This window comes from Protopterus annectens, chromosome 2.part1 (genome assembly GCF_019279795.1).
Source record: "Protopterus annectens isolate FY-2018-M chromosome 2.part1, PAN1.0, whole genome shotgun sequence".
Lineage (NCBI taxonomy): Eukaryota > Metazoa > Chordata > Ceratodontiformes > Protopteridae > Protopterus > Protopterus annectens.
Genome location: NC_056729.1, coordinates 1,356,236,900 through 1,356,246,731, shown reverse-complemented (window position 1 = coordinate 1,356,246,731; position 9,832 = coordinate 1,356,236,900).

Sequence of the window (9,832 nt, the reverse complement as noted above, 5' to 3'; positions counted from 1 at the left end):
TACTACATTCTAATAGAACCTCAGGTTTGAATGAAAGCATTAACATTAAGCCTTTGTTAAAAAGAATGCAAATGTAAGAAGCAAATATCTGAGCATATTGTTGATAGATTCATATTTTCATAGGTATATTCTAGGCTAACAACCACCAGAGTCTTTATAAGCCTAGCTGTGCAGCCCAACCCAATTTTGTTCCTTTGTATCATAGGTGTTTATTAGGAGGTATGTTAGGAAGTTTCTAGAGGGTATGTGGCGCTATGTTAGTTTGGGCATTACTGTTTGCCTTTGTCAATCAGAGGTATGGGGGCATGACCCCATGGGTGAATTTCATGTTTCTAATCCGTTGGCCAAGGTTATGTTTAAATAAGGTTAGGGAAGGACCCTGCACCTCATGGATAGGGAGCCTGTTGGGAACCCTGCACCACATGGATGGGGAGCCTGTTGCAGAGCATGGTATCTTCTTAGATGCATTAATAAGGTTAGGAAAGTCCTTGCACCTCATCGATGGTGAGCCTGTTGCAGAGCATGGGATTCTCTGAGATGCATTTTATTTGGTTCTATATTAAATCAGCAAACGCTTAAAATAGCAAACGCTGATTTATCAACCCTTTAAAAGTGAAAGCTTGAAATGCCGAAGACATGGAACAGCGATTTGTTTCCCATGGAAAAAAAAATTGCTGTTCCACAAAACAAAAACAAAACAAAAATAAACTTCAAAACACTAAATAAAGTGAGGACCACCACACCCTCGATGTGGGGTGCCCCCACCCCCCCACTTAAATATACCAACTCTGAGATCACACCACAGTGGAGGAAATGGCAAAGTCCTGAAAACAGCCCAGCAATTTATTCCCTGGGAAAAAAATCACTGTTCTGTGTCTTCGGGATTTCAAGCTTTCACTTTTAAAGGGTCAATAAATCAGCATTCGCTATTTTAAGCATTTGCTGATTTAATATAGACCCTTTTGTTTCACCAACATGTCTTATTTATGTCACAAGCAAGATTTAAATCCCTGGATCTAGTGGTATTCTTGCTGTTTGTTTTGCAGATGTGTAAAAGATCCAGATTCAAGGATGCCTTTTATGCCTGGCATAGATCGTCTCTCCATAACTTGAAGGAGACCGAGTACAGAGATAGGGCTTTAAGGCAATACATGTAGGACGCTGTGTTTATACCCTATATTCTCCTGGTAAGGAATCTTTGTGGGTATTCCAACTGTTGCATATGTCTGGTCAGGTACATGCTGAATGTGGCATTATACTCAATGATGAGTCTGATAAGGACTAAATAAAGTGGCACTATGACTTCCTTGGACCTGGAAGACATGACCTTAAGGATAGGTTGGGGGACATAGAATGATTTTCTAACCAACTTGGCCACATGTTGGTCAAAGGCCAGATCACTATCTACATATGTTCCCAGATCCCTGACTAGTGGGTCAACTCTTACTGGGTGTGTCATCGATGCAGTAATTAGCCTGGGAAGCATCTTTCCCAAAAGACACTCTAATACATTTCATGGCATTGAGTTTTAATCCATGACTTTGGCACCAGTCATTGGTCTGTGTTAAACACTCTTGTAAAATGTTTGTGTCATGTGAGAAATCTATGATAGCTCCCAATTTGCAGTCATCTGTGAACTTAGTCAGCCAAAGGCCTTTCACATTAGCCTTTACCTCTGAGAACTAGATGCCAAATAGGAGTGGTCTCAGCATGGAGCCCTAAGGTACTCCTCTGGTGACCATTCTCCTAGCAGAGGTGGTCTCACCAATCCTGACTTCCTGAGTCCTGTCTGTGATCCAGCTGGAAATCTGGTGATTTATGGAGGGGTTTATGCCCAGTTTGATGAGTTTATCAACTATACCTGAGTGGGGTATTGAGTTGAATGCCTTAGCCATGTCCAGGCAGGCAGAATGGACTGTTTTCACCTCATCCATTGCCTTTGTGATCTTCTCAAAAATGTCCACAAGGTTTAGTAGGCATGATCTTCCCTTGACAAAGCCAATGGGGTTGGCTCTAGTGTCTGAAGGCTGCCTATGTTCTTGTTGATGATTTCCATGCTAATTCATTTCATGGCTTTGCATATGAGACTAGCCAGACTAATAGGTCTTTAGTTTCTGGAGTCGGTTGATGATCTACCTTAGTGAAGTGGGGTGATTGTTACAGTCTTCCATTCTCATGGTACAAACTTCTTTTGAGGCTATAGTTGAAAAGTGACTCAAGTGGTCCTAACAGGTCATGTTTCAACTATTTAGGAAGCATTCCGAAATATTGTTGGGCATTGAGGCTGATTTTTTGGCCATAGTAGGCGACACCAGGACCTGCATCCATGTTAATAGTTGGGGGGGGGGGTTATGCTAGTAGCTATTTCATGGGGGAGGCAGGTATGGAGTTGGGGTGAAGTCTGAGTTGAATTTTTTCAGACAGCAAATTTTCTGTGTTGCTGTGGTCACTGAAGGTGTCAGCATCGACTACCGATTCAGCACACTGATGTGTGCTGCCTTTGAGGTTTCAGACAAAGCTGTAGAAAGCTTGTACTATCTTGACTTCATAACTGGCCTTATTGGACTTCATTAGTTCTCTTAGTTTTCTGTTTACTTTAATTAGAGATCTCCTATCATAATGGGAGTTGCTCTTCCTGATTATATCCATGACCGTTTTACTTTTGTTATATACTCTGTTATGGGTAGGATTCCATCAGTGTGGCTTGTTTTTGTAGTTTATTTTCTGTGTACTTCCAGCAGGTACAACAGCCTCTATACAGCCATTTACATGGTCATACAGGGTCTCTGTGATCAATTCTGCATAGTTTGCTGTGAACTTGGGGTTGGGAGGGGCACTGAATTTTGACAAACTATTGCTTAATAGGATGTAGTTTGATTTGGAATAGTTCCTAACTGTTACAGGGTTTGCTGGGGTTACTGAGTAGATTTTTATTTTGAAGGAGACAGCTTTGTGGTCTGACCTTATCAGTGAGGACATGACAATGGGCTCTTTCCCATACTGGTGAGTCCCAGGTCCAGTATGTTTAACCTGAGGTGTGGGCACTTTCTGGTTAAGAGTATTTGTATTAATAAAGTCAGGAAATATTGTGCCTGTGACTATGCTTCTCATTCTATAGAGGGTTAGTTAAAGTCTCCCATAAATAGCGTATTTGGTTTAAAGTTCTGTGTCTCCAATAGGTCTAGGTATGAGCTATGGGATTCTACGGACATAGACGGTAGCCTATACTAACTAGGACATATGGGGCTTTGTCTATGGTGATTTGCAAGTGGGTAAATTCCAGGGAATAATTTTGTTTAACCAACCTAGAGTTATCCTTGTTGCTAATACAGACTAAGACTCATCCACCTTTGTATAGCTGATGATCTAAATGTGTGGAAGGCACTGAAGCCTTCTTCTGCTGGAGTACTTTCTGCTGATTTAAACCATTCAGTAATGGCCCAGATATTATTTATATTCCCCACAGTGAGGAGAGCTTGTCGAGTGTGCAGTTTCTTGTTTAGGCTCCTAGCACTGAGCAGTAACACCTTTAGGTTTCTTTGGGTTTTATTCAGTATGTCAGTAGGTTTGTCAGTTTGGCATGGCATAAAAACAGCTCTAAGGGGGTGGGGGGTTAAGATTTGGCCAATATTCAAAAATCTAGGGGGAGACAGGGGCAGACCATTCTTTGCAAAACAATGTGGTTTGTTAACCATGTCCTCCTATGCTGGCAAATATTGAGACCCCATGGAAAGACACCAGAAACTAAGCCAGTTATTGACGTCAATCATCTTTTGTTTATACTGTGACATCCGTGATGAAGGTAGACTGCTACTCAGTGCAAGACACATACCTGTCTCTCTTCATATAGTCCAGGGAAGTATGTCTCAGGCCATTTACACCAATATGGGCTATAACAGAATCATACTGGTACCTGTGGTGTAGTGACTTGAGTGTGTGAGTAACTTTGTGGAGCCTGGTTCCAGATAAGTAATTAGCTGTTAACTTCTTGTTCAGTCTGGTGAGTGAGGCATCTGTGTGTCTTACAATGGAGCGCCCTATGACAATAGTCCTGGGTAATCTATTGGGGCACCACTTGGCGGGTGTATGTGTGGTGTTTATGAGATTGGTGAGGATAGATATTGCCACTTATAGGCTTGGGGGGGTCTTTGAGGTTTAGGAAGATTGCTTTTTATTGCCTCAGCATAATTTAGTTTGTGTATGTGGTGGACACTGTGTGTGGTGAATGTAGTGTGAGTATTCGTGACAACCTTTAATTGTATGGGAGATTTTATCCTCCAGTGAAATTCTGTATGTCCAGCTCTCTCATACTATGTTTGTCTTTAAGGATTAAATGGTCATCTGTGAACATGAGACAACTGCTAACCTGTCTCAGGATGCCCATATTTTCCAAGCTTAGCTACAAAGACATTTAGAAATTGCATATCCATGTTGTCACGACTTGGATTTGGGTGGGCTACTGTAGGTTTTGAACTGGGTTATGTAGAGGTCTTTTGGGTGGTCTCTGTGATTTGGCACTGGACAAGCTTAGATTGTGCTAAGATTTGATATCAATGCTGTTTAATGTGCAGACTGGCTGCTCTAAGCTTGTCTCCATTCATTGACTTTGTTTTAGCCACACTAAGTTACATGTTTAATTTCTAATGGTAGTTTTACAGATGCAATTTACTTTCTGGGCATTTGGGTCTGTTCAGGGCACTGCTAACTTCTTGATGTAAAAACACCAAGAAAGGTTGTATTATTTTATCATGTGATCAATTCATTTGGATATAAAATGCATCCTTTCATCCTTTGAACTATTTACCTGATGAAGCCCTTCTGTAATACTTTGAGACAGGTTTTGTTGTTTTATAGTTTTGTTTAACTGACTCAGTTTAATCTTTTTTAAGCTTCTGTTCTTCATCATTTTGAAATTCCAAGACTTACTGGATTAATTACAGGCAATTACTGTGAATTTGGAGACCTCTGTAATCCATGCAGAAACATTCCACATTGTGATTTGCTGGCCTTAAAGCTAAGATTGAGAAGCATTGATTTTAGGGATAGACTGAATGATTTAATGAGAATGCATAAACTAGACCCCCAGAAAAGATCAGTTCTGTAGTGAAATTCATATGCCGAAGGGCTACCAAGACTATGTCAAATGAAACATATACCTTGGAAAATTGGCATCTTGAAGACACCAGATTAGAGGAAGTACTTAAAATAAATTTCTTAGGTCAAGTTAGGATATGATTGAAGAGACTTAGGTCTTATGATGATGGAAGAACAGAAAAGAGTTGAAATACTGACAGAAGGCGGACTGGCAATGGAATGATTACTGGGAATATAGTTATCAGAAATATTAATTAATTAATTCAATCATTCTTGTGATACCAGGAATCTTGTTAGACTTGGTCTGTAATGGTTTGGTTTTGTAAAAGGTAGTTCCTGTCTATTTAATTTGGTATATGCAACTTCAAAAGGGTTACAGAGGCTATAGATGGTGTCATGTAGTTCAAAAAGAGTATCTTGATTGGGTCAAGGCCTTCAACACCATTTTGCCTGCTGACATTATACCAAAGTTAAAGGCTTTAAAAACTGACTCGTATGTAGTACGATGGATTGAAAACTAGATCAAGGTACCTTCTGCAGTTAAGAGCTACCTCTAACTACCATGACTACCTTATCCAGTTAATTTCCATGGGAATATAGGCATATCACTGAATATAGCATCCTCTTTGGCAAGTACTTCTGCAAATGTGTCACCCTCCTTAAAAGACCCCAAAGATTTTTAACTAAGAAAATCATTGGAATAAACTCCTTAAACTACTTTGATAAATTGAAAACCCTGTCACTATATTCGGTCTCATACAGGCTCCTGCATGGTACCATTTGCTTAGCATTCTGTGCCATGAAAGACCCAATCCTTCTATAAGTCCCTCACCTCTGAAAAACTTGCAGTACAATATTTACTCATATTAAAGATCTTAGTCTTCATTGCTACATAAATAGGAACTGTCATCAATAGATGTCTAACCCAGCACATTCCTTAGCTACTGAAAACATTCCCCTTGCATGTCCAACAATGCAACCCCTTAGCCACCTTTAAACCTAGTCTTGAAAATTGGAGGGCAATTGCAAAGTCACCCCTGGGGTATGTAGTATGGAACTTTCCGAATGGGGCAGCTAACACAATGACTAATTTATTAACTTACTAATATACTTGCAAACCTATTGGGTTGCTTTGGCTAGGTGACTCAGTGGTCATTTTGACACACCCGGTAAACTTCTGTGATCCTTTGAATCTATGAGACAACATCAATAACTCATCAAGGGACCCTGAGATTATCATCTATATAGCATTATTTACTCAAGCTGGAGAACATATGATGACATTTGGGATTGGCCAAATCTACAATAGTATCATACCATTTAGAGAACCCCCCCTAGTATAGAACCTTTATAGAGCACCCCATTAGTACAGACCCCATTTAGAGCCCTCAGTTATACTACATCCCTCCATTTTCTCATCGTATCGTGAAAACAGGATTTAACCTAGCATTATGAATGGTCAGTTTCCCTCCGTTTCTGCTACCAGCCTGATTGATATGGGTATCCTTAGGCAGTGTAGCAACTGTCTCATGCACACTGACAACCCTCTACTCCTAAATCACCCAAGTTCAATTTGTTTGAGATGCATCTACACTAAGAATGTGGAATTCTTGCTCTCTCTCATGCATAGAACAGTAACACTGAACAGGTTGTCAGCTCACATACTACACCCCCTATGCAAACCATGCATTCAACACATAAACCATCATATGCAGAGGTACTCACCAGAAACCTACCTAAACACCAGAGACCTTCCAAACACAAACATGCTACACCTAGTACAGCACCTACAGCACTCGATACACATAAAAACACAAGCACCAGTGTCTCACCAAATAAGTCTCTAAGGCAAAGCACATCTAAACCAAATTTTTTAGTCATAGGTGACTCCATTGTGAGACACACAGATGTGCCACTCACTAGGCTGGATAAGGAGAAGGTTATAGTCAGCTGTCTGTCGGTTGCCAGGATCTGTCAGATTACACATGCACTCAAATCTCTCAACAACAAGTATCATTATGACTCTGTCATAGTTCATGTTGGTATGAATGACTTGAGACATACCTCACTGGACTATATGAACAGAGACATGATTAAGCTCTATGAATATGTGCCCGAGGCAGGTATGTCCTTATCGTAGTGCAGCATTCTACCTTCACCTAGGATGATACCACATTGTAAACAAAAAATAATAGACTTCAACAACTGTCTTAGTTTCTGGTGTGATTCTAAGGGGATCCAATTCCTGTCAGCCTGGGATGACATGGTTGATAGACCACGTTGGTTTGCCAGATATGGTCTTCGCCTGTCACCTCTAGGTTTTTGGTCACTGGCTAAGGCACTTGCCTCCCCCATAATGCCTTTTTTAGGCAAGGTCTCAAGAACAGCATTCCCAACATGAAAATATCACTCACAAATAAATTAAAGGTTATACTGCTAAACACTAGGAGTTTAAATCAGAAACTGCACTCTCTGGAAGCACTCCTCTCCCTGGAGGATGTAGATGTCTGTGCCGTCACAGAAACTTGGTTCAGGGCCACGGAGGGTACCCTAGCCTTGTAAGGCTACAGTAGCTTCTACACTTTCAGACCACAAAATGAACTTGCGAGAACCAAAGGAAGAGGAGTATCTATCTTCATAAAAGATAAATACACATCTAGACTTGTTAGACAGGAAATCTCCATGGAGTTACTTCAGGTTAAAATAACTGTGGGTAAGACCCCCCCCCCTTCAAGTCATCGTTAGCTATAGGCCCCCTTCAATGAAACAAGGTTTATTTGGACCTACTTGAGTCAATCAAATTACAACCAAACACTCTAGTCATGGGTGATTTTAACTATCCCTCCACTGACTGGGAAATTTATAAGAGTACCAACATGCTCACACAAAGGTTCCTGGACTTTGTTAACACTAATGCCCTGGAACAAATAGTATACAACCCCACAAGGGGCTCAAATATTTTCAACCTGGTCCTCACCAACATAGGTGACCATTGTACCACCACAAGTATAGGACCCTCATTGGTTAAGTTAAATTTGATCACAAATTAGTCACATTTGATGTAGCTGTAACACCTGAACCCCTTTTACTTGAAATCAGGCTAAATAATTTCACCAAAGCTAATTATACCCTCCTAAGGGATAGCATAAGTAATTTCCATGCTCCTGTTCCCACAGATGACATTGACAGCTATACTAAAGTATACATAAATGCCCTGTACAAACACACAAATGTATTGACACAGCTGTACCTGATAGGATCAAAACAAGATCCTCAAGAAAAAACAAGCCTACCTGGTGGAAATCTAGCATTAATAAATGATACAACAAGATGAAGAAGTTGCTGTCTAAGAATAAAAAACAGAGGTCCCAGTACTGGAAGAACACCCTCCTCTGCTTGAACAAACAAATTAAACAACTTGCAAAATCCTCTAAGGCCAACTTTGAAAAAAAATTAGCAACCATAGCTAAGGATAACCCTAAGGAATTCTTCAGCTATATCAGTAACCTAAAAGATAGGGCCCAGATATGTGCTGAACTAGCTGTGGATGGCATCACATACACTGATCCTGTGAAAATAGTTAATCTATTAGCTGGCAGGTTTGGTGAAAATTTCACACCCCCATCCCCTCCAAACCTTCCACAAAGCATTCCCTCTAAATCTCCCCCAACTTGCATCTCCAAAGAACAAGTTATTAATGTTCTCTTCAAGGCCAGAACCACAGCCTCTATGGGTCTCGATGGCATCCCAGGTTGCATTTTAAATGGTCTAAAACATGAGCTAGCAACTCTATTAGGTACTCTTTTCAACCACAGCCTGAGTACTGATTTTGTCCCTGCTTAATGGAAAACAGCAACCGTCAACCCCTTCATAAAGAGAGTACAGCAACAGAACCTGGGAACTACAGACCCATAAGCTTAACCAGCCTTAACTGTAAGGCCATGGAGCAAATCATCATGGACCTTATAAATAAGGATATAGATGATCTCCAGACCCTTGATCCGGCACAGTTTGGTTTTGTCAAAGGCAGGGCAAGCCTGTTAAAACTGGTGGACTTCTTTGAAAACATCACCAGAGCCACAGACAAAGGCAAATCTGTGCATACAGCCTACATTGACTTAGCCAAGGCCTTTGACACAGTCACACATTCAGGCATCATTGATAAACTCTCTCAGTTGAATATGAACCCTTACGTCATTACGTGGGTTGCTAACTGCTCACCGACAGATGATCGCACTCTGTGAAAGTTGGGGACTTATCACAGCCAGGAGATCTATCATCAGTGGGGTTTCACAGGGTCCAGTGCTAGGCCCCCTATTGTTTGGAATATACATCTCAGAAGTTCAGGCCAAAACAGAGGGGTTGTGGCTAACCAAGTTTGCTGATGACTGCAATTTAGGTGCAATTACTGAATCCCTGAATGATGTCAATATACTTCAAGAGGGACTTACACAAACCAATGATTGGTGTCAAAGCCATGGACTTAAACTCACTGCTAAAAAATGCATTATTGTCCCCGTTGGTAAAAAAGATATCCCTGCAGACTATTGTACAAATAATAATACCCTAAGTAACAACTCAGTAGTGAGAAACTCGAAGAAGTCCTAACGTTCATAGAACAAAAATGGTCAATCATTGTGTTATTATCTTTTTAATAAAAATTTCTAAATGAGAAGTCTTTGAGTTTGCTGCATTACTTTTGGCTGTTAATATTTGGGAACACAAGTTGACTATAGCC